The sequence below is a fragment of the Sorex araneus genome, chromosome 10 (genome assembly GCF_027595985.1).
Source record: "Sorex araneus isolate mSorAra2 chromosome 10, mSorAra2.pri, whole genome shotgun sequence".
Classification (NCBI taxonomy): domain Eukaryota; kingdom Metazoa; phylum Chordata; class Mammalia; order Eulipotyphla; family Soricidae; genus Sorex; species Sorex araneus.
In genome coordinates, this window is record NC_073311.1 from 65,650,487 (window position 1) to 65,672,955 (window position 22,469).

A 22,469-nucleotide genomic window follows, 5' to 3' on the forward strand; every position below is an offset into this window, starting at 1 on the left:
ACGAGTGAAGATGAGGGTCCCACGGGCAGGCACCGAGGACGCGGCATGTCTACGGACAGGCCCAGAGCCAGGCCACTCTCCAAGGCCACACTGAAGGCACGTGGGCTCCTGCTTGGGCCGGAGAGGGCAGTGGTCCCGCCTCGGACTGGCCGATTCCAGAGGGTGTGGAAAGACTCCCCCGAAACCAGCCAAGCCGGGAGCTGCTTCCCTAGCGCCAGGCGGGGCGGCCAGTGGCCACCACGTCCACGTGGCTGGAGGGGCAGCCACGACACGGACGAGGAGAGGGCTAATGACGCAAACAGTGCTTGGCGGTGTGGCTGGAATCACCCTGCGGACGCACCGACAGACTGGAGGGTGGAGAGCTCGAGCCGAGAGCGGCCTCTAGGGTGAACGTGCCACAGGTCCTGGTTGAGTCCAGCTCGTCCCAGACCCCGCCCACCGCTGGGGCTAGATCTCTACTGCTGGGGGCGGAGGTCCAGTGACACCATGGCAAGCAGGCCCGTGGACGCGTCTCACAGACCTTCCTGGAAGGGGCCGGAAGTCACTGCAGGGCCGATGCGTGCCAAAGGTTGGAGCTGATAGCAGGAAACTTCACATTCGAGTTTGGTCTTCAGTAGGGCGGTTGGAGCAAGGGAGGACATAGCTGTGAGTCCCAGCGCTGTACTGCGGAGAGCAACCCTGAGCACAGACCTGGAGCAGCCCCTGAACACTGCTGCCTGTGCCTCCCTCCCTCCAAGGAAGTCTACCCTTTCTTCTCTCAACCTCATTCTGATAGCTGGAATGCAAGTGTGATGGCAGGAGCTGCGGCATGCACTTTAGGCCGCATGGGAGAGCCAGATGTAGGGGTGAGCCACCGCGTCAGCCCTGGGGCTGCTTACGCGGCTTTAGTGGGCAAGACAGAAACCAAAACTGACCTTGTTCGAGTCGGGGGAGTTACCAGGATTTTCCTAAAGCATCTGAATGTAGTGCCTCAATTAGGCCAAGGACTCACCCAGGCAGCTTGTGAGTGGGACAGATGGGAATTCGTAGGGAATTCAAGTTGTCTGGAGGACAGCGAGGTGCCTATCTGCAGCCTGCCAGGGTCTTTCCCGGGCCCCAGGAGGACTCTGGGCCTGACGGTTAAAAGCAAACCCCGCATGGGTCAGCAGAGATGGGCTCGGGCCGTGGGAGCAGCAGCTGTCCTGAGGGGGATCCGGCTGGGGCGAGGAGGAAAAGGTACCCGTGGGGAACTGGTGAGGCCGAGGGAGAGGGGAGCAACGGAGGGGGATCTGCGGAACAGCCCCCTCGAAGGAGGGGGTGGGCGGAGGGCGGAGACTCTAGGAGCTGGCGAGGGAGAGCAGAGAGATCGGAGAGTCGGAGAGTCGGAGAGGAGAGTTGTCACGGCTGAGGGAGGACGTTGGCCTAGGGAGGCTGAGGGAGGGCGTCCGCTGAGGGCGATGCACCTCACATTTCCCTCACAGGCACGCCCACCTGAGGCGTCTCACCGACCCTCGGAATAACTGGGACTTACAGGTTCCCACGAGGAGACCGTGTGAACACGCGTGCACTACAAACGGAGCAAGAAGCTTTCATGCTGAGAAGCTACTGTGATGAGGCGCAGAGTCTCACCTGTGAAAGGCGAAGGGTTCACGGCCTCGTGCCCCAAAGATCAGCTCCCAGAGCACCTTCTCCGGGGTCCAGCCCACGTGACTTACTCGAAGTCTGCCCACCACGGACCCCTGCGAGAGCCCGGATGGGGAGAGCTCTGCTTGGCAAGCCAGTTTTCACCAAGAATCACTCCGCAGGAGCGAAGGTAGAGGAAGCGACATTGTTTTTGCCACCCACTGTCGGGTCTTTCTCGATCCTCTCGGCTGACTGAGTTTCTGCAGTAGCTCAGGGACGGGGTTGCTTCAATGTTTGTGCTTCTGATACGCAGAGTGGCTGCACCTGTTTGCATTATTTAAAGGCGTTATTAACTTCTGTGAAATTATAACCGTTGCTGTGAAAATTAGACAAATTTCTGTAGGCCATGCATACCGCCACGACGCTGATAAACGTATCAACGTGACACAAGGTGATGTAGGCAGGTAGATAGGGAAAGGCCCTTGGCAATGGAACAGATTAACAAAGTCTCTGGGAAGGAGAATCCTGAGACTGACCCACCTTGTGGATACAGAAAACAGACCTGATAAGACCTTCAGCAGACCCTGAGGAGGTTGGACCCCTCCCCATGAAGTTCCTCGAATTCTAGCAACCTCTCCCTTAATCTGATTAAAATGTGATCCAGCCTAAAGAAGACCCAGCCTCCCTGGTAACCTCCTTAGCAACGGACTTTTACCTAGGAAGAAGCCCCACGTGGGGGCAGGTTGAAGAGACCCTATAAAAGACACCTTGAACAAGGAAGTGCGCGCATACGCTGCCTGAGCCCATGTGCTGCTTGCGCCCACGTGGCCGAGCACATGTGTCGCCCGCATCTCCCCCCCTTGAGATGTGTACTCTCATACTTTCATGTCCAGTGCTAGGATGTGTGTAGAGCTTCCTCCACCCTTGGAGAAGCCCGTGTTCTCTCTTGAGCGCATTACTCTTACTATTCTCTCTCCCACTTATCCCTTCCTCCTTCCCTCAGAAACCTCTGAATAAAATCTGTTGCTTCACTGCTTGTCTACTCCTGAAATTCTTTTCCTCGAGCGAGACAAGAATCCAGTAACTCTGGGTCCCGGGTGGTAGAGGCGGCTGGGGAGAAAGTGACCGTCTTTCTCCTCCCTGCTTCACGGAAGTCACCCGTGGGGCCCACTGACATCAAAGAGACCCATGGGGAGGAGGGGGCGACGCCTTAGCGGTGGGTGAGTTCCCTTCGCCTTAGAGCACTGTGTTCAGAGCAGGCCGAGACACTGCACGCTTGCCACATGCCGGTGTCTCTAAATCTTTACTTCCCAAACTTGAAATTTACCAGTGAAGATTTGGGCTGGGGGACAGTGACTGGGTCACGGGGCAGGTCATACTCCCCCGTGGCCCTCCCTGTCTCGATCCCCGGCACCCCAGGGCACCCCCAGCCTTGCTGAATCTACCCTGCAGGTCTCCAGACACCCCAGCACCGTGCCCGTGACCCTGGCACTGAGTGGCCCCCGCATGCGACCAGCCTGCCTGCCATCCTTCCCTCCGCATGGCTGCCCTGCACGGGGCACTTCCTCCCCACATGCGTGCCCACACACGCTTCCCTCCTTGGGTACTCTCATATGTAATGGTCCCCTCCGGCTGCATGCACGTGCGCACACACACACACACACACACACACACACACACACACACGAACTTCACTCCGCTGCTCCTACCTACCCAGGCCACGTCCCGCCCGCAGTCAACACTCCCTACCCCGTGCCCACGTATGTGGGCTCTGCCTCCCGCTGACCCAGGACACGCATGGAGTGGAGACACGCATGCACAGACTCACACTCTCCCAGCCTGCCCATTCTGCCCAGAGTCCCCGCCACATCCTGACCTTTCCATTTCCCGGGAAGCACTTCCTGCTCAGGGCCGTCGATGTGGCCTCCCCTCCCCTGTCATCGCCCCCTTTGATTTGACTTCCCGTCTCCTTGTCAGCATCTGGAGGGCAGGAACCTGGCCCCTCCCTTAGACGCTTCCCACCTCTCGGACCTGCAGATTCATACTCGTAAAGGTAGAAGACACGGAGGATGGCGGAAAAGCCAGAACGAGAGATGGAGCCGGGAGATGAGTACGGGGTGGGGCGGGGGAGGACACACCAAGGGCAGATGCTTTGGGAAACAGCTGCTCCTCCTCACCAGGTCAAACCCAGTGCTCCCGCAGGATCCAGCCCCCCATGGCCAGGTATGTGGCCAAGAGACTGGACACACAGGTTAGGAGAAAACTTCGCAGATGGATGACTGGTGTTCATAACAGCTCCGAGGGGAAAGAATCCCAGATCCGTGAACGGATCAGAAAGACAACCTTGGGAACCTGGTAGGAACTGAAAGAGTCAGTCACTAACGTGACGGGTTGCATGAGCCCCATGCACGGGTCTGGCCAGGAAAGGTGAGTTTGCAGAGACAGGAAGAAGACGCGTGTCCCCTGAGTCTGGAGTCGGGGATGGGTGGAATAAGCCAAGACTGACAAAAGTATGACGTTTCCTCGCCAGGTCATGCACATGTTCCCCAAACTGATTATGGAGACGGTTACATAGCTCCGTGTGACTAGCCTAAAGCTGCCAGGGACACGTGGAGCGCCCAGGGGGCTGGTTACTGCGGGAAGCGGGGGTGGGGGCGGTGGGGCAGTAGGACGGGGCACACCCCAAACAAAGCAACGGGGGGGGGAGTGTGGCAGCACACCCTGGCCTTGGGCGGCAATGCCCCGGCACGCGGTGGTGGGGGGGTGGGGGTAGGAGGTCTGCGGCTCATCTACAGGGAATATGTCAATCAGAGCCCCGCAGAGCTGGGGTGACATAGGAGGTGATGGGCTTACGGTACTAAGTCCAGTGCCATGCACTTAGCAGGTGCTCATGAATCTCACATTCCCTTACGAGAGGAATGTTCAATGCTGACTATTAGCGAAGGGCATACGCAGAGGGCGTGTATGTCAATGGAACTCCCAGAAACTCAGCAGGCCTTGGCAGCAGAGATACTACATACAAAAATGATGCAACAGTAATTATATGCTTAAAAACGTTTATTCTAATCACTAGACAGCGAGATTGCTGGATACACCGAGGCAGATAAGGAGGAGATGGCTGATACGCAAATGAAGAGCGATCGGGACTGGCAGGGAGGGAAATGTCAGGAAACATCCGACTTCCTGCGTAGGGATTAGCCTGGCGTGAACACGGAGCCGTGGAGCCCTCGTCTCTCTGCTCACCCTGGAAGCTTCTGGAACGTCAGGATTCCACGCTGACGGTTGTCACCTCCAGTCCACCCCGAGGCTGATACAGGTTTTTGCTGATTTTGCACAAGGGAGACCGAGAAGTTGTCCCCATTGCAGAGTCCCTTGTGAGCAGGAATCTTCCGGTCAGGCTCGGAGTTGCTGGGCTTCGTGTCTGTCTGTCCGTCTGGGGGCGCTGGAGAGGGCAGAGGGTGCGAGTGTATCTGGGTCACCTCCACACGCTCACGGCATGGGCGGGGACTGTCCCAGGGCATCTGCAGCCCCGCCAGCCCCGGGCGACCTCACGACTGTTCCGACTGTTCCGTCAGCTACTGGCAGCGTCAAAGGGACGGAACCACCCGTCCAGCCACGCCTCTTTCCAAATGAAACTTGGTTCCGTTATTCTCTTTCCTTCTGTGAAAAGTGACTTGCAGGCATGGCCACCAGGTGGGCCGGGGTCACTCCTGGGAGTTGGCGTCCTGGAGCCTTCGGAGCAGGGAGTCTGGAGCCGAGAGGTGCCCTGGGGGCTGCTCTCGCACAGGCTCCGGGCGGGGGCTCTGGGCCGGGCCTGCCCGGGTGTGTGTTCTCAGCACAGTGCCCGGTGGGAGTGGCAGGAAGGCCCTGAACGCAGGGATGAGACCCTGTGTGTGCAGGGGTGAGGCCTGGGTGTCACAGGGAGGCCTGTGTGCAGGGGTGAGGCCCGGGTGTCACAGGGAGGCTTGTATGTGCAGGGGTGAGGCCCAGGTGGGGTGTCACAGGGAGGCCTGTGTGTGCAGGGGTGAAGCCTGGGTTGGGGAGTTGCAGGGAGGTAGATGTGCATGCAGGGGCGATGCTGGGTGGGGTGTCACAGAGGCCTGTGCGTGTAGGGATGAGACCCTGGTGGGGTGTTGCAATGAGATGTGTGTCTGCCCAGCGGTGAAGCCTGGGATGGGTGTTGTAGGGAAGCCTGTGCATGTAGGGGTGAAGCCTGAGTTGGGGTGTCACAGGCAGATGTGTGTATGTGTGTGTGTGTGTGTGTGCAGAGGTGAAGCCTGGATGGGGCGTTGCAGGGAGGCCTGTGCGTGCAGGGGGTGTCAGAGGGAGGTGTGCGTGTGTGTGTGCGTGTGTGTGTGCAGGGGTGAGGCCCAGGTGGGTGTCACAGGGAGGTGTGTGTGCATGAATGCGTGTGCGTGTGCGCGCGCGTGTGCATGCAAGGGTGTTCCGCGACTGTGCGTGCAGGGGTGAGGCGGGCGGCTCCGCAGGGCGCGGCGGGAGGGAGGGCGCGGGGTCAGAGGGCAGCTGGAGCGGCCCACGTGACGCGCGCGCTGAGTGACGGCGACGCGGGGCGGGCCCGGCGGCATCAACTTCCGGGGGCAGCGGCGTGTCCCGAGGCGGCGGGGGTCGCCCGGCGGGCGGTGGGCGCGGCCGGGGCGGCGAGCAGGTAACGGCCCTCCCGCGCCCCCCGCGGCCACCGCACGGCCGCCCGCATGGTCACCCGCACGGTCACCCCGCGGCCACCCGCATGGTCACTCGCGGCCACCCGCGTCAGCGCCCGGCGCCCTGAGTGTCCCGCGCTGCGCGCGCGGCTGCCGGGTGCCCAGGTGGCCGCGCCGGGCCCCGCGACCCTCCCCCCGCCTGGATCCCCGCCCCGCGGTCACCTGCCCCCGCGGTCACCTGCACCCCGCGGCCCCCGCCCCGGTCCGCCCGCCGTGATGCAGCGCCGCATGGTCCCGCAGCGCCGCAGGGTCCCGCGCGCACCCGGACAGGCCGGACCGTCCCCTGGGCGCTGCCCCTGCGCGCTCCCGCGGCTCCTGTCCGCCCCCGGCCGCCCCTGCCCACCTGCCCCTCACAGACACAGCCCAAAGCCACTCACCTGGGCAGGGACACACCTGTCCTCTGGGGGTCCCTCTGCTGAGAGTCCAACTCGGGCCCAAGGGAAGGGCAGGGAAAGGGTCAGAGGCAGCGGCTCCTCCTCCTCCTCCCCGCGCCCTTTCAAGCGAGAAATGGGAGCTGGTCCAGAAAGGGGCATTTTGCCCTGCCGGCTACGGCCGGGAGGGTGAGGGGTGCGGACCCAGGAGACAGGTGTGGCCTGAGCAGAGGCCTGGCCGGGCGGCCACCGCGCTATGGCAGAGGCCCGTGCTCGGATCCGCCCTCTGGGAAGCCCATCCAGGGGTCAGTTCCCGGCCGCCTGCCTTAGGCGAAACCCTCACACAAGCCCCTCTCTGCCGGTGGCCGCCGGGCCCTGGACACCTGCATCTCGCTGGGCCCAGGCGGCTCTGCACCCAGCAGCCGCTGCCCGCCTCTGAGCTGCTTCCGCTCAGCCCACTCCATGGGTTGTTGGTGTTCAAAGTGCTGTCTGATTTTCTTTCTCCCAGATGAAGTTTCCAGTTCACAAGTGAAAAGGTCATGTTAGTATCCCGTCACGTCAGCTCTGACGGTGCCTGATCTTTATGACTCCTGTGACATTGCCGTCATCCCAGAAGGTTCCCCCTGATTTCGGGGTTCCCTCCTCTCACCCAGAGGCCCTGCTCGGTCCCCTGCCCTGGAGCTTTGGGGCTATTCAGGACTGAGGTTGGTTCCCGATTTCTCTCCGGTGGCACTTTTGCCAGGTGGCTGTGTTGGTGCGTCTCTGCGTTGCTGGCTGCCGCTCTGAAGCAAGGTGTCCCCTCCCGGCACCCCCATTGCGTGTTCTCAGCGGCCAGCGCGTCGGGACGAAGGTGACAGTTTCCTGTCTAGGGAGGGGTCACGCGTGGGCTTGTGTTTCCGTTTCTTTCGGTTTAAGAACGGCCCGGGGTTCTTGGCCCGGGTGCCGGGGTTTTGGTGACGAGGCCTTTGCAGACTGACTTCCCCCGAGGTGGCCGCTTGTGTTTGCGTTCCGCCCGCGGTGTGTAGGTTCCGTTGTTGTCGTGCAGCCGGGTTTGTCGTTTGACTTTAGCTCTGACACCCGGTATTTGTTGGTATGTCACTAATGCTTGAACTTTTCTGTTGGTGATTAGGTTCCGTCATTTCACGTGTTGATGCTGTTTTCCTTAGGGAAATGCCTTTGGTCACTTTCTGAGTTGCAGGAGATTGGTGAATTACTTATTTGGGGCCCTCTCTAGTGGCACAGAGAGGAATCCCAGGGACTCTGCAGCCCGGGTACGTGGCGGGGCAGGGTGGGGGGATATGCCCAGGGACTCTGCAGCCCGGGCACTGGGGAGGGAGGTATTCCCCGAGGACACTCTGCCAGCCAGTGTGATTCAGTGTATGCACCCGAGGGTGCAGTGTGGGCCTGGCCCAGAGGTTTGGGGACAGCTCGGGCCACTCAGTAGCTTGCTGGGCGCTCTGAGGGGAACGGAGGAATCCAACCCGGGTCGGCCGTGTGCAAGGCAAACGCCCTACCCGCTGTGCTATGGCTCCAGTCCCTATAAAGAGTCAAGATGATCAGTGCCCATGACTGCGAGATAACTTCTGCTAACAGTGTGCTGGTCTTCCTTTCGGTCTTTTTCCTTTGGCAAATGTATTTTTGAAATTCTACTGTAAATGCTGTTTGATGTTTTTTCCCGCGAGCTCACCTGTCCGTCAGCTGGTTGGTGAGAAGCTGCTTTGTACTGAGATAGGTTTTCTCTCTCACGGTTTGCAGTAATGATGGGCGCTCACCCAGGGCTGGCAGGCTCTGGCGGGGCCCCGCACGGCCGGGGAGGTGCCTGCAGGAAGGAGGTGAAGTCTGTGCATAACTGATGCTTGCCATTGATTTTATAAGACAGTATTCAAGTGAATGACATTTAAAACGTTATTTTTTTTCCATTTTCTTTCCCTTCCTCTCTTCCTCTCTCTTTCCCTCTCCTCCTTCCTTTTTCCCTTTTCCTATCCTTTTCCTTCTTTCTCCTTCTCTCTCTCCCTCCCTACTCCCTTCCCTCGTTTTCCGTCCACTCCTGGTGGTGCTCAGGGCTTACTCCTGACTGTCCTCAGGGGCCACTCTTGGCCACTCTTGGGGGCCTCGTGCTGGGGATTAAACCTGGTCAGCCACATATGCTTCATAGGGCGCGCATACGTGTGCTCATACGTGCACACGTGTGTGTGCTTGTGCGGACGTGGACTCGGGGAGGTGTGCTTTGGGAAGTCTGGCACCATTGTTTCTCCGGCTTCTTTTCTGCCCTCCCTTGCTCCGTCAGGACCACAGTGTGCTTATGTTTGGGGTTCCCACAGGCCTCGGAGGTGGGGTTTTGTTTGTTTGTTTGTTTGGGGGTCATACCCAGCTATGCTCAGGGGTTCCTTCTGGCTCTGCTGGGGTCTCATGCCTGGGAGCATCAGGGAGTGAACCGGGGCCAGCCACGCAGCGACTCTCCAGTCCTTGATCCGTTGCCTTCATTCATTTCTCTCCCCCACACGGATTGATCGTAAGCCGGGGACTGTGGGTTCCCGAGCGGCGAGACGGACAGCCATGAGCACGAGCATGCAGGAGCAGAAGGAGTTTCATTGCAGTCCACCGGGGTCAACTCTCGCCCACAGAGTGGTCTCTGGACAGCGGCCCCGACTCCAGGCAGCAAGCAGTGTATATAGGGTTTGACTTTACCAAACAAAGGTGTTTTGGCCAGTGTCCAGGGTAACCGTGGTCAGGCAATGGTTAAACAAGAGTTCCCACCAGCAGACATGGTTCCATAGCGACTCCTCCTTCTAGGGTTGGCGGAAGGCGGTTTCTGGGGGCATGTGAGAGTTGATTGAGGGAGCCACTGCGGGGCCCAGGAACTTTCCCGTGGGCTCAGGTCGGCCACATTGTTACATTGTTTCATTGCCGGGATACAGCCGCAGTGAAACTGTTGCAGTGCCTGTACCTGACCCTCAGGCCTGGGGAGTTTGCTGATTTCTGCGCCTGCCAGGGGTCAGTTTCGCCCGCACACTGGGCATGTGAGGCCCCGACACCGGGCTGGCCTCTACCCGACGTGTGTCTGAGTACGTCTACTCTGCGTGTCACGCGTGTACGAGACCTGGTGGAGAGAAAGGGCATTCGTGGTGGTGGTGGGGGCGAGGAGGAAGCCGGGGAGGGGGCGATCGTGGCGGTGCCCTGTGGTCTTCAGAGGCGACCCTCGGGGTCAGGAGCCAGCCAGCTCCCCCGCGGGGCGCACCCTGCCTTGCCCACGGCAGGGTCATCATGGGGTGCGTGGAACAGGTGTGGGGCAGTGGCTGAGCAGTGGACGCTGCTCTAAACCAGGCACTGGACACGTCGAGGCTTGTTTTCAAGCATTTGATTTGACTGAGGTGAAGCCCATATGCCACGGGACTCCCGGGGCCACGTGTCTGATCCGTGGCACGTGTGCTGCTGAGAGGGGCTCCGAGCCCTCCGCTCCCCCAGCCAGGAGGGCGCCCGCAGCGGGTGCCAGAGTGGGACTTCCTGGTCTTGTGGCTTCCTTTGAACTCTGATGTCAACTCTCTCTGTCTCTGTCTCTCTCTCTGTCTCTGTCTCTCTCTGTCTCTGTCTCTCTCTCTCTCTCTGTCTCTCTCTCTCTTTGTCTTCTGCACCACTGGCCACTCTAGGCTGTCAGATAATACCGTTTCATTTTAGGCAGTTGGAACATTTAAAATAAATCTTTACTTACGGTGCGGATTATAACTTAAAAAGTTGAATCGTCGAATGATGATGGTAAGAGAGGAAAGTAAGCATTTACTGAACCCTTAATACGTACTGTGCCGCCTGGAGATACTGCCTAGAGGAACTAGGTGTTCTGCTCAGTGGGAATTACATTTCCCTGATGTTTTATTGAGCATCTTTTTATGTTCCAGTTGGCCATCTGTGTGTCTGGGAAAATATCTACGTATTTGGCCCATTTTTAAGTGGAATTGCTTTGGTTTTGCCTTTGACTTATAGCAGTTTTTTCCCCTCTTTGGATGTTAAGTCCCTGTCAGACACATAATTTGGAAATATTTCCTCCAGTGCAGACCGTCTTTTCATTAGTCGGGGAATTTCTGTGAAGGAGTTGAAAGGCTGAGATGTCCCTGGGAGAGGGGGTGTCACGTAAGGCCTGTGTGACCCACGCTGGGAGGGCCCCAGGCTCCGGCCCGCACGTGAGTGTCTCTGAGAAGGACGCTGTGTCCTTCAGGACTGCCGTGTGGGACCGGGCAGGGGGTAACTGGGGCCCTAAGGACCAAGAGGCGGCTGTCAGGGGCCGGGAGGACCCTCGGCCCTCAGACGCTTCACCAGCCGCGCCTCCTCACACGGTTGCCGTCCCGAGCTCGCCCCAGCAGACGCCCTCCTGGGAACGGGCCGGTAGCTGCTGAATTGGCAAATGCCTTTTCTCCGCGCTGGTCAGTGAGACCCAACAGAGGCTTTCGGACAGACAGACAGACAGGCAGACAGACAGACAGGCAGACAGACAGACAGACAGACAGGCAGACAGACAGACAGACAGGCAGACAGACAGGCAGACAGAGACAGACAGGCAGACAGACAGACAGACAGACAGGCAGGCAGACAGACAGACAGACAGACAGGCAGACAGACAGGCAGGCAGACAGACAGACAGGCAGACAGACAGACAGACAGACAGGCAGGCAGACAGGCAGGCAGACAGACAGACAGACAGGCAGACAGGCAGTCAGACAGACAGACAGGCAGACAGGCAGACAGACAGACAGACAGGCAGACAGACAGACAGACAGACAGGCAGACAGACAGACAGACAGACAGACAGGCAGACAGACAGGCAGACAGACAGGCAGGCAGACAGACAGGCAGACAGGCAGACAGGCAGGCAGACAGGCAGACAGACAGACAGACAGACAGGCAGACAGACAGGCAGACAGACAGGCAGACAGGCAGACAAGCAGGCAGGCAAAGGACGAGTGACTCCACAGGGCCTCTCCTGCCGTGGGATCAGGCACACACGTGTGTGTGTGTGTGTGTATGTGTGTATGTGTCTGTGTATGTGTGTGTATGTGTGTATGTGTGTGTGTATGTGTGTATGTGTGGTGTGTGTATGTGTGTGGTGGTTCTCTGTGGACTCGGGGTGTAGGCTGCCTGCAGGGGATCAGGCACCGTGTGTGTGTGTGTGTGTATGTGTGTATGTGTGTGTGTATGTGTGTATGTGTGGTGTGTGTTTGTGTGTGGTGGTTCTCTGTGGACTCGGGGTATAGGCTGCCTGCAGGGGATCAGGCACCGTGTGTGTGTATGTGTGTGTGTGTATGTGTGTGTGTATGTGTGTATGTGTGTGTGTGTTGGTTCTCTGTGGACTCGGGGTATAGGCTGCCTGCAGGGGATCAGGTACCGTGTGTGTGTATGGTGTGTGTGTGTGTGTATGTGTGTGTGTGTGTGTATGGTGTGTGTGTGTGTATGGTGTGTGTGTGTGTATGGTGTGTGTGTGTATGGTGTGTGTGTGTATGGTGTGTGTGTGTGTATGTGTGTGTGTGTGTATGGTGTGTGTGTGTGTGTGTGTGTGTGTGGTGTGTGTGGTGGTTCTCTGTGGACCCGGGGGGTTAGGCTCTTCTCCCTGGGCTGTGTCCCTCCGGCCCGTTTGCTGAGTGACTCAGGTGCTGTGCTCTCGGGGGTGTCGTGGGGCCAGGGACTCCTCCGGCTCTGCGTCTGGGATTCTGGGTCTGAGGCGGGGAGGGACCCGCCTCCCCCGTGCAGGTGCTCAGGTGCCTCCTGAGGGCACCCCTGGGGAGAGTCATGGCTGTGACGGCGGCCAGCGGGGGCCCTGCCGGTCACTGTCCCGGGACAGCAGCGTTCCCCTTCCTGGAGGCGCAGGTGGACCGGTTGGACCGGGGGGGGGTGGCGGGGAGTGGGGGCGGGTCCAGCAGGGAAACGAAGTCAGAAGGCGGCCGTGGCCAGAGGAAGGTGAGGGGTCAAGGCCAGCCCTGGGTGAGGGCCAGCCAGGCGAGGACGCGGCCGGGCAGCTGCACTCGGCACCGAGTGTCCCTCGTCCTGGGCTTGTGTCTGTGTGTACCTGCGCGGGGCGTGTCTGTCTCTGGCCTTGTTCACGACAGGGTCTGTGCTGTGTCCCCTCCCGTGTTCCCGTGTGTGACGTGGGTGGGTCGTGGGTTCTGTGAGGTGGGATTTCAGCCCCTGGCAGCGGGGACAGGAGCTCACGAGCACTACAGATTCCTCCCGGGGGAGGCGAGTGTGTCTCTGGCTGTGAGCGGGCTTGAACGGTTACGGCCACTGAACTGCATTTGAACTCAAGCGTATGTCCTAAAAAACCCAGGCGCTATTCATAGTTTAGTTCTTCATATTTGTCTTTTCCACAGTTGTGTTTTAGATGATAGAAAATTGTCTTTATATTCCTACTCTCCCGATGAAACTAAGTTATTAAGCAGATCTAGTGTTGAAAAGACCAATAAATACAGTAACCGAACCCTGTGCTGAGTGAAGGAAATAGAGTAACCCAGATCCCTGCCCTGAGTGAAGAGACAGTCACCGGGGTCCCTGCCCTGAGTGAGGGGACAGTCACCGGGGTCTCTGCCCTGAGTGAGGGGACAGAGTCACGGGGTCCCTGCCCTGAGGGGACAGTCACGGGGTCCCTGCCCTGAGTGAGGGGACAGTCACTGGGGTCCCTGCCCTGAGTGAGGGGACAGTCACCAGGGTCCCTGCCCTGAGTGAGGGGATAGAGTCACGGGGTCCCTGCCCTCAGTGAGGGGACAGGGTCACGGGGTCCCTGCCCTAAGCTAGGGGACAGAGTCACTGGGACAGAGTCGCCGGGTCCCTGCCCTGAGCTAGGGGACAGAGTACTCTTCTTTTCTGTCCTCCTTTCTCCTTTCCCTCTTCCCTCTCACGCCTGACTGTGCTCAGGGCTCTCTCTGTCCCCGTGTTTGGGGTCCGTGTGTGGTGCCGGGCATGGAACAGGCCAAGTGGCCTGCCGCCCCATCTCTCTGACCCTGCCGTCACCCCCCTGTAAACCCCGATGCTGTGTGGCCTCACTGAGGCCCTTTGGACACCCCTTGCCTCTTTCCTAGGTTTGAGCCGTTTTCACCTTTCTGTCTGTTCAGAGAATCTTCTGTCCTTCCTTTCCAGAAATGACCAGTAGCTGACCAGTAGCTGACCATCTGGCCCCCGCGAGTGTCCTTCCTGCTGCCACGTCTGCTAACGGTAGGTACTTAGCCTGGTGCCTTAGGCCTGGGACCGAGCAGAGTACCCTCTGGGAAGTGTCTTTCCAGTCATTATTTTATTTTATTTTATTTATTTATTTATTTATTTTTTAATTTAAATTTTATTGAATCACCATGTGGAGGGTTACAAAGTTCTCATGATTATGTCAGTTATACAGTACTCAAACACCCTTCCCTTCACCCGTGCCCATATTCCATCACCAACCACCCCATTATACCTCCCGCCCCCTCCCACCCCCCCAGTCCCCGCCCTTGTAAGTGATAAGTTTCACTTCGTTTACGCTTTATCTTGGTTACAGTCCATGTTTCAACACATAACTCACTATTGTTGCTAGGGTTTCCCCCCAAAAAAGAGAAGACAGTCCCACTGTCAAGGAAGCATTTGATGGCTCTCCATTGCTGAGAATGTAGAGATATTACGTCCCGCTGTTTGTTACATAACTTTTCTATTTTTTTCCCCCCTCGTCCCGCGCCACCGAGATCACGCCTGTTTAGTAATCACCACGCTGCCTGACAAAGGGAAACAAACCAAAAGAGATGGTTATTTCTCGTCATCAGCCGGCGTGGGGCTCTAGCTTAGTTGATAGTCTGGTATAATGTCTGCAAGCAGTTTCTGGAACCAAAAGTAATACGCTGGTATCGGCCCCGGATCAAGGTTCCACCAGCGTCCCGCTGTTCCAAGTACATAATAATTTATTCCCTTGTATCCGATTCCCACGCCACCAGGTCCGTCCAGTCATTATTTTAAAAGTTGGTTTTACGACACACGATTAAAACCAACAACTGAATATTAAAATACGCAGAAACAGCCCCGGAGGGAAAGTGTAGCTCCCCGTCGCCCTCTCAGGAGTGACCCCTGAACACTGGACCCAGAATAAGCCCTGAGCACTGCCGGTATCCCCCAGTGTACCAAATCCGCCAGCAGTAGCGATTGGGGGGGTCACTGATTCTCACCTCAGGACGCTGCTTCCAGTGCTCTCTGCCCTTCTCTGCCCTTCTCTGCCCTCTGCCAAGGTCCCACCCCCCTTCCAGGTTCCACAAAGCCCCACTTTGCGCAGACCCTCCGGGGGCAGGGCGCCGCCTTGCACACAGCCCACCCAGTTCAGTCATCGGCACCACGTACGGTCCCCCGAGCCTTCCAGGAGTGACCCGTGAGCACAGAGCCAGGAGTAATCCCTGAGACTCTATAGATCGTGGCCAGAGAGCCAGCAGGCCACCCTTGGCCCAGCCCTGTGTGGCCTCCTCCGTCCTGGGTGCCAGGCCCCCAGCACACACGCTGCTCCCCCCCTCCCCACGAGTCCTTCCTTGCTGCTCCTTGTAGCGGTCCGACTCTCAGCCGTTTGCGTGGCGTCGGTGTCTGGGGCTCTGTGTCCGCTGTGTGTGGCTCCCCGTGGCCCGCGCACGTCATCTCTCAGTGAGCCTCACGCAGGAAGCAGCTGGAGTTAGGGTCACGCGTGTCCAGCACGGAGCCGGGCTCCCTGCAGCTGCTCTGGGCCGAGGGTCACCCCCAGGGTGGGTCGGGGTGGCAGCTACCCTGGGCGCGGCGGTCACGCTGCTCTGGGCCTCCCGGGGCTCTGCCGGTCCTGCCAGGCGTCCCCGGGCACACCTTAGAGGGACAAGGACTGTGCCGTGCAGGCTGGGGGGCTTCTCCTGCAGACCCCCCTGTCCCCCCGTTCTCTCCTTGTTCCTTCTGGAACTCACCTGTGCTCTTCACGGCCCTGCAAGCTTTGCCGAGCTGAGCCTTGCCAGCCTGCCCAGGGGGAAGTCAGCCCCCCGCACAGCGCCAGGGAGCCCCCCCCCCCAGCGCCCACCTCCCCCTGCCCGCCCCTCCCGCGCCCTCATTTTCCCGGCTGTGTAGGAGACGGCAGCATGGCAGAGTGCAGACATTCGAGAGCGAGCGGGTCTTGCATGCGGCTGGGTTTGGGTGGGCGCTGAGCTGTCTCGTGGGTGCGGTGTGGGAGGGGTTGGGCTCCGGAAAGCTCCTTCTCTCAGGCAGAGGTGGCGGGTACCTGGGGATGCCGGTGCCAGGCGGGCACTGCCTGTGTGCTGACCGTGCCCTGTCCCCGGCAGGTGTCTGCCCCGGGGCCCTGCCCTTCCCCGCAGGTCTGTGGTTCGCCCTCTCTCAGGGCTCCCTGGGCAGCTGGTGGCTGCGTCTCATGCCTGGAGCCCCCCAGGGGCGTCTGTCTGTCTTCACCTGCCTGCCCATCTGCCCGCCTGCCCGGCAGTGTGTGCCCACGGGCCCGCCCTGGGGCTATGTGGTTCCGTGTCCTCAGTCTGGGGCTCCCCCGGCCCCCTTGCTCCTGCCCCTGCTGGAGGAGCGGTGGGCGAGGAGTCTCTCGTCGAGAGGTCTGATTTCTTTTATTCTGGGAAAAAAAGCTTTGTCTGGGGAAACTGTCTTAAAGAGTCATTGCTTGGAACAAGAACTCTGCTCGGAGGAAAGCGCAGGCCGGCGGGTGCTCGCAGCAGAGTTTCATGGCTTATGGCTCGTCCCCTGGTGCCCACCGGGCCGGTGTGGGCCTGCCCCGCAGGCCACTCAGTGCCTCCCGGATCAGCGGGCGGGCCCGCGTCGCTGGTGCCCACACGGCTCCGTGGGTGGCGGCTGGTCGTACTGAGAACCGTTCCAGAGAAGCGCATCTTTTTCCTGGCAGTCCGAAGTTCCTGTGTCGGTGTTTTTCATTATTAATGATTTGGAGAAGCTCTGACTCCGGGCCGTGGTCGCTGGCCGGGGTCAGGGGCTTTAATCCGGATCCGTCCCGTCCGACTCCCGCCTGCTGTCCCGGGGGCCACCTCAGCCCACGTCCCCACTGGCGACCTGTCCTGCCTCTCACTGCCGCCGGCCTGTTGTTGGACGTCGTTTCGTGAGTTTTGTGTAGGTAAACGACCTTCAGAGGCCTCTTCTTCAAGGCCTCTCCCCCAGCTCTGCATTTTAGGGGGATCCACCCTGCACAAGACCCCCTGCCTTTCTAGAACGGTCTCTCTCTCTCTCTCTCTCTCTCTCTGTCTAATTGTGACTTGAATTCCAAAGTCTTGGTTGTCCAGTGATTTCCATCTTCTTCCTTTTTTAGGCTTCGTGGTTAGAAATCTTGTCTCTAATTGCATTTCAAAGTGGTTAAGTTTCTGTCATTTTCCTTTCCCCCTTCCAAAAGAGAATTTGTCTGACAGAAGGTACACTGCAACCTTTGAACAAGGAAGCTTGGGTTTAGGCAGAAATTGAATTAAGTTCTTGAGCCCCTTCAGAGCCGCCCGCCGTGCTGTTTACACTGCTGGCCGAGGCAGCGTTTGCACGGAAGCGCGTTCCGCGGCCGCGTTCCCGGTGCCACCGCGCTGGGGCCTTGGACGGCGTCTCCAGCACTTGGCCAGCTCCGGAGCGCAGCTTTAAATAGTCCCCATAAATCTTCCAGGCGGCGAGCGAGCCCGGATAACAGTGCGGGGCCGACCCGAGAGCGGGCGTGGGGGGCGGGGTGCCCACTCAGGCTCTGCTCTGGCCAGAGCCGCGGGAGGCCCGGCCCCGCCCGGCCCCCTCAGAACAGCAGCTGGCAGCGAGCGAGGTCGGAGCATCGGGGCCGAAGACGTTTCGCGTGTGTGGTCTGGCCTGCGTGGCGAGGGGAAGCTGACCGCTGTCCCTCGACCCGCGAGACGGGAGTGACTGTCTCTGAGTTGCCTCTAGGCTGCGGAGGGAGGAAGTCGCTGGCCCTTGTTTGGTCCAGGCCGTCGTCTTTGTTGTTTTAAGGCACCAAGAAAATGATGGCTGGAGGAATCGGTCGGGATGGGAGATGCGTGCCGAAAGTAGGTAACGGACCAAACACGATGGCCTCTGAGTGTCTGTGTTGCAAGCCATGATGCCCAAAAGCACAGAGAGAGTCTGGGGAATACTGTCTGCCATGGAGGCAGGGGGAGGGTGGGAAAGGGGGGGTATACCCGGATATTGGTGGTGGGGAATGTGCACTGGTGGAGGGATGGGTGTCTGATCATTGTGAGATTGTAACCCAAACATGAAAACTTGTAACTCTCTCACGGTGATTCAATAAAATTAAAATTAAAAAAAATTTTTTAAAAGCATTTATTTTATTTATTTTAATAAGTTTTATTGGGTCACCGTGAGATACAGTTGCAAACTTTCATGATTACATTTCAGTCACAATGATCGCGCACCTATCCCTCCACCAGTGTGCATTTTTGACCGCTGTTGTTCCCGCCCCCCCCACCCTACCCCACCCCCTGCCTCTGTGCAGGTCCAGTCCTCCTTACTCTCTCTACGTCGGGGCATCATGGTTGCCGTGCAGACACCGAGAGGCCGTCACGTCTGGTCCTTAGTCTGCCTTCAGCACACGCCTCCCATCCCCAGCCTCCCTCCCGCCGTCGCTGCCTTAGTGGTCCCTTCTCCAGCCCACCTGCCATTTCCCCCAGTGGGTGGGCCGGCTCCCAACCTGTGGTGTGATCCCCCTGGCTGATCTCTACTGCCCTTGGGTGTTAGTCTCACATTAAAAAGCGTTAATTTTACTGTTGAATTGTTTTGGCCACTCCCGGGGGCGCCGAGGCCCGCCCTGGCTCTGTCTGCGCCGGGAACCACTCGTGCCCGAGCTCGGGAGGCCAAGTGCGGTGCCAGGATTTGAACCAGCGACCACAGCGCCCTGTGAGCCAAGTGCCTTAACCTCCGTGCTATCCCTAGCCCCCCAGAGTCTCGATGTTTCCAAAGTCCCCCCGAGCTAGAAAGCATGCCAGTAAGGCCAGCCAGTGGCCCCTCTGGCAGGACCGTGTGGGGCTGACGCCGCCCCGACTCAGGGGCCGACTTCCTGTGTCTGTGGTACGGGAGTCTCCGTGGCCAGTGGCAGGAAACCACCTTTGAGTCTTGACCTCGGCCCCAGACCGTGGGCGTGGCCCCTCGAGAGGCCCTGGGCTCCCACTTGCTCGTCTGCAGACCCCCTTCCCCGAGAGGAGGGTCTCTGTCCCTCGAGGGACTAAGCCCCTGGGGCTCGGGGCCCCGACTGCCCGGTTGTGGGGATGGCGTCCCACTCCTTCCGGATCTGCAGAGGGTCTCGCCATGGACTTGCAGACGGGAGGCCGAGTGAAGGGCTTCCCGAGGGGTCTCAGACTCCCGGTGCCCCCAGAGGGCTGTGGCTGGCCTCCCCGTCCCAGGCCGTTCTTGGGCGTGGATCCTGGAGCCCAGGCTTTCTCTTCCCCCGTTTCTCTGGCCCTGATGGGTCTGTTCAGGTCGTCCAGGCCCTCGTGGTTCAACCGGGAAGTCACAGGAATCAAGACGTCTCCATTTCTTCTACGTTCTGTCATTTTGTGGCGTGATAGACCCTCAGAGTCATCTCTGATGATCTTTTGGATTTCTGTGGTTTCCGCTGTGATGTTGCCCCTTTCATTTCTGATTCAGCTCATTAGTGAGTCTTTACTCTCTCCTTATTTGTGAGTCTTGCTAGTGATTTATCAATCTTTTTTTTAAAATATTTTTTAAGAAACAGCTCTTGGTTTTATCGATCTTTTGAATTGGCTTTAAAAGAAAAATTCCAATTCATTAACTTCTTCTCTAAGCTTTATTATTTTCTTCCCCCTGCCTGCTTTGGGCTCCTTTGGTTGGTCATTTTCTAGTTTCTCAGGCCGTGCAGTCAGGTTGTTTGTGTGGGCCCTTCCCTCCTTCCTGAGGAATCCGTGCATATGGTTCCTTCTCCTCACAGCTTCCTCTTAACACGGCTCTTCCTGTGTCCGCGAGTTCCGGTGGGCATTGCCCTCTTTCTTGTTTGTTTTTAATGAATCTTTTTAATTTCCTCTCTGACCCATCGTTTGTTCAGCAACGAGCTGTTTAATTTCCAGGTGTCTGAGTTGTTTCTCCCTTTCCGTTTGTGATCAGCTCCTGTTTCCGGGCATCATGGGTGCGGAGAGCTGGTTGGATTTCCGTGCTCTCAGCTTTGTGGAGGTTGGTCTTGTGTCTCAGCGTGCGGTCCGCTTTGGGAAGCGTCACCTGTGCGTTGGAGAAGAATGCGTATTCTGCTTTTGAGGATGAAAAGCCCTTTATGTATCTACTACCCCCTCTCTTCCTTTCTTCCTTCCAAGCAAGTATCTCCTTACTGAGCTTTGTCTGGTTCATCTGTCAAGAGGTGACAGAGTGATGCTGACGTCTCCAGCTACTATTGTGTTGCTTCATCCTCTTTATTCAGGCCTATTAGACGTTGTTTTAAGTCTTTTGCTGCTCGCTCATTAGGTGCATTTACATTAGGAACGTGAGCTCCTCCTGAGGTCCAGATCCCTTGATCACTGACCCTCTCTGCCCCTCATAACCTCTCCAGCCTGAAGGCCGTGTCATCTGATACTGGAATCGGCCCCCCCCGCCCCCACCCGGGGGTTAGTTGCTTGAAGAATCATCTTCCAACCTTTGGCTTTGAGTCTTTATTTGCTCGGACTATCCAGTTGTGTTTCTCGCAGGCGGCAGAATGTTGAGTTCAGTTTCCTGACCCCTCCTGCGCGCTGTGTCTCTTAATTGCGGCACTGGGCCCGCTGATGCTGAGAGCGATTGTTGTTGTGTAGCTTTGTCTTTCTACAGGAAGTCGGCATGTTTGTGGGATGCCTTTTGTCTGAAAGCAGCCCTTTAAGTTCTTGTAAAGATGCTCTTGAGTCCATGAAGGTCTTGACTTGTTTATCGGCGAAGCCGTGTGTCGTCCCTTCAGACCGGAGTGGAAGTCTGGCTCGGGAAGGTGCTCTTGGTGACGCGTTCATTCACTGAGGTTTTTACTGCCTCCCACCACTGCCTTTGGACGCGGAGGTGCGTCTGATAAACGTGCGGTGAATCTTGTTGACGTGCGTCTGTGTATAATTTCCTCCTCTCATCTTGTTGCTCTCAGCTTTCTCTGTCTGTGGTTTCGTCATTCTGACCGGGGTGTGTCTTGGAGTATTTTTATTTGGGTCGCCTTGAGCTGGCACCCTGCGGGCCTCCCAGGCCTGGTGCTGGCCCTCTCATCCTCTGGGTCCTTCTCGCCCGCGACGTCCTCGCTGTCTGTTCGTCAGGGTCGCCTTCCTGGCCCTCTGGGACCCCAGGGGTTCTCCCGTTGTTCCTCCTAAATTCATCCCAAAGTTCCCTTGTCAGCGGATGGTTTATTCGGAGCCTTTCCCGTCTGCTGCTGCCGTCCGAGGCTTCCTGCCCCTCATCCTGGATCCCCCGATCCCGTCCCCGCGGCTGTGACTGTGCTGCCGAGGTTTCCCAGGGGGTTCCTCGTTCCCACCGGGGCTTTCGCTCCTGTCACTCCTGTCTGTAGTTTCCTCGTTTCTGCGCTCCTGCCCTCTGTGCTCCTGGCGGCTGCCTCCGTGCTCCTGTGAGCTCCTTCAAGGCCCGCGGCGGTTCCTCTGGGGGTCCTTATCGCAGGTTTCCCACCTGTCGCTGCCAAGTGCCGCCACCCCCTCGCTCCCTCAGCCTGCCGGGCCCTTGCCCTTCCCCCGACTTTCGCCCTCTGGAGTCGCTTCCCGTGTGCTTCTGTGCGAGGCTGCCTGGAGGCCTGTTTGCTTTCGGGGAGTCCCGGGGGGCCGGGTGCAGGCCGCGTCCTCGCAGAGCCGGGGCCGCCGCTCTCCCTCGGTTTCCCGGGCAGGGCCGGCTGGCGCCTCCTCCGCCTCCCTCACTTCTTGCTTGGGTGGGATCCTCTTTGGAATTTATTTTAAACTTATTTCCAAGTAAGTTCCAAAAGCAGGAAGCTTGTCGTTTGGGCGCACGACGCCGGCCTCGGTTGCTCTGGGCCTTCTCCCCCGGGGGCGGACGGTGTCCCTCTGCGCCCTCAGGGCCCTGGTGTCCCCTGGCTGGGCGGGCGTGGTGTCAGGCTGTGCCCTGCCCACGCCTCTCCCTTGCGGCCGGAGCCGGTGCGTGGGCTCCTCTGCGGGACCCGTGGGCTGGTTCTGCGCGGATGCGGGCCGACCCGCGAGGTGGCTGTGGGCGGGGCAGCGTCTCCTCCTGCTGGTCTCTGCGAGGCTGAGCACCCTCAGCCCGGCACCCAGGGAGTCTGTACCCCCTCGCGTGGAGGTCTCTCTTCAGGGCGGGCCGCAGCCAGCATGCTCAGCGCTCACTCCTGGCCCGAGTTCGGGGGTCTCTCCTGTTGGTGCGTGGGGGACCAGGTGGGTCTGGGGTTAAGCCCAGGTTGGCCTTGGGCAGGGCAAGGCTCTTCGCTGCCCTAAGAAATGTCTCTCTCATGCCCCCTACTGGGCCAGTTCCCTTGGGTGCTCCCTTCTCCGAACCTGAGCCTCAGTGTGTCCCCTGCGTAGCTAACGCCCACTTAGGTTGGGCCCCTCCCTGGTCTGATGCTGTCTTCCCACCAGACTCGGACCCCTCCCTTCCCTCCTCGCCCTTCCTCTGAGCTGTGTCTGCTGCATCGGCTGGACGCCGCCCGCTTCCTCTGTCCTGCCGTCCCCCGTGGCTCAGAGGCTCGTCACACGGCTCCCCTGCCGTCATGCAGGGCCCCCTGCCTCTGGCACCCATCTCACCGGGACCTTCTGCCCTGTTACTGGTTTCCTGCTCGTAGGGTTCCTCGTGCTTTTGTTTGTTTGGGGACCACCCCTGGCAGTGCTCAGGGCTTCCTCGGGGC

General features: G+C 58.9%; 1 protein-coding gene across 1 annotated transcript in view; it reads left to right on the forward strand.

Moving 5' to 3' along the window:
* Window positions 1-6,137: 6,137 nt before the first annotated feature.
* Window positions 6,138-22,469, forward strand: part of CCDC91 (coiled-coil domain containing 91) — a 207,321-nt gene continuing 190,989 nt past the window's right edge. Inside the window, exons 1-2 of the mRNA XM_055118521.1 lie at window positions 6,138-6,268; window positions 13,811-13,885. The gene's annotated coding sequence lies outside the window, so the exon portion shown is untranslated. The remainder of the gene's footprint in view (window positions 6,269-13,810; window positions 13,886-22,469) is intronic.